The sequence below is a fragment of the Hesperophylax consimilis genome, chromosome 31, assembly GCF_061612785.1.
Source record: "Hesperophylax consimilis isolate HC1 chromosome 31, BYU_Hcon_1.0, whole genome shotgun sequence".
Classification (NCBI taxonomy): domain Eukaryota; kingdom Metazoa; phylum Arthropoda; class Insecta; order Trichoptera; family Limnephilidae; genus Hesperophylax; species Hesperophylax consimilis.
Genome location: NC_142866.1, coordinates 9237338 through 9239558, shown reverse-complemented (window position 1 = coordinate 9239558; position 2221 = coordinate 9237338). Strand labels below are relative to the sequence as shown.

The window sequence follows — 2221 nt, the reverse complement described above, 5'->3', positions numbered from 1 at the left end:
TCTGGCAGAATTGTCCAACAGACCCTTTGACTCAAACTGCATTAAAATTGCTTGCCGTTCATTGATTGAAAGGAGATGATTGCGTAAGTCCTGGAAAACAAAATTAAATTGCATATTGATTACATAACTAATAACCACTTCTATAATCATCATAATATCAGTCACAGGATGGCTATTCTACGCTGCCACTACTAAAATACATATATCGGAATGTATAAAACAATTAACCTAAGTTACTTAGGTATCTGAAACTTACTAAAATTATTTAACTTACATTCAAAATTTGCTCTTCAAAAGCTTCTTGCGTTATTCTTTGTGATTTGTTTTTATTTTCCAACAAGGAAATGTCATTTACAAGGAAGTCATCGTGTTGATAATATATGGGCGTTGTTTGTTTGGAAGTTGAAGGTATATCTTCAATCTGAAACAAAAAGCGGGTATGTACACAAAGGGGAAAGAAAGGGTGAAGGGGTCAAGCTTTGTTTTTATCCCTTTGGAATTGCTTGACCCCCCCGGCAGTCGATTTATTCATTAATTACAGGAATTATTATTTTAAATACTATTATTTTTGTATCAAAATCGCGTCCGGTACAACTATTTCCAAATGGTTAGCCAAAAAAGACCTAGGTAAACAATATGTCATCATTACTGCTTTTAAAAACTTACACTTATGACAGGTGGATTAATAACATCCTTGAGCGCATTAATGTGTGCTGTAGGCAGTGCCCGGTGCCCTACAGTCGGAATCAATTCTTTAATATCATCTTGAGATATTATCAGGAGTGTTTTCGAGTCTATGGCTTGAGTCTGAAATAAAGAAAAAAAACGACGAGATAATACAAAAAATTTCAAAACAAGAGAATAAAAATTTATTTTTCAAAGGAATGAAAATTATTCATTAAAAAAATGTATATTTATACAACAGCAGATACCGAACACCCTGTATCATGAATCAAGCGGAGATAAAATAGTTTTAATAATGAAATTATTTCATTTATATGAAAATTTCAAATGTAAACATTAACAAAAATTAGTATTTAAAAAAAAATATCCCTCCCAAAAAAAAAACAACAGAATTCAATGTTCAAAATGTTCTGTCCGAATTAATAATTTGCAATACACATTTATTAAAATATAATATATACGATTTCAAAGCTAGTTTGGTTGGTTCTAGTTTCTGGCTAGGGTAAAATTGTAACTTAGAAAATACTACAGTTTCAAACAACATTCGTTCAATACAAAATAATACTGGCGGAAACAAACAAAGAAATAAAGGCGCCCTTGAGGTGATTTTGCACAAAAACGGCGCTATACAAGTGATCGAATTATTTATTTTTTTATATACCACTCTCTGTAACTTGTGTCATGACTCCTGACACAATCTTGGTTGTAGCGTCAACACGCACTCTTCAAACTATGTAGGTACATAATAAATACAAATCTTCTAAATCTATTGCGTAGGTAATTGAGTCATGGAATAATGAAGGTGCCAGTTTCTAAATCAAATAGAATGGATATTATCATAATATATAATATCATAGTTCCATGATCTAAATTCTAAATCAATAAAAAAATGAAAAAAGAAAACTCACCTTTAAATGTTTCTATGTAAGCCTCCAGATTCCAAGAAATTAAATAATCCTCCACGGTTTTGTCTGCCATTATCACTAGGAACTAGGAACAGCGGTTAACATAAATTCAATTCAATTCAAAAATAAATTCGCAACGCGCGCAACGAACGTCAATTCACGTATGGTGCGAACTGTGGCGATCTGATAACTGCGTCGTAAATGAACACCTGCGCGATAAACAGATCTACCAAAGTTCGGGAGATTTTAACTAAAGTTTTGTTGCACTTTGCCTAAGATTGTGCAAAGCAACTAATTGTTATGTAAAAATACCAAATTTAGATATTCCAACCTCAGTTTTGCTATATGAACAAAACATTTAACCAAACTAGATGTTTAGTTAAATTTAGCTAAATACTTTGGGAAGTAACACATAAACTTAAGTTACTAAAGTGAAATAGGTTTAGTAAATTACTTTAGCTTGATTAACCAAACCGATTATTTTGTTTAGGTAAGTATGCTTTTAGTGTGCTATTATTAAAGTTTAGTTGTAATAGCTCAAGCACATTTTACTAAACAACGACGGTATCTGCACATAAAGTATTTTAGGTAAAGTAGCTTAACTTTAGGCGATGGTTACACAACTTCAATTA

The 2221-nt window shown here is 31.7% G+C and overlaps 1 long non-coding RNA gene across 1 annotated transcript; it reads right to left on the bottom strand.

Moving 5' to 3' along the window:
* Positions 1-302: 302 nt before the first annotated feature.
* On the bottom strand, positions 303-1767 carry LOC149409417 (uncharacterized). Its single transcript, XR_016305179.1, has 3 exons — positions 1593-1767; positions 667-807; positions 303-421 (listed from the first exon to the last, which is right to left on the bottom strand). It is a non-coding gene; the product is annotated as an uncharacterized LOC149409417 (long non-coding RNA).
* Positions 1768-2221: the final 454 nt, after the last annotated feature.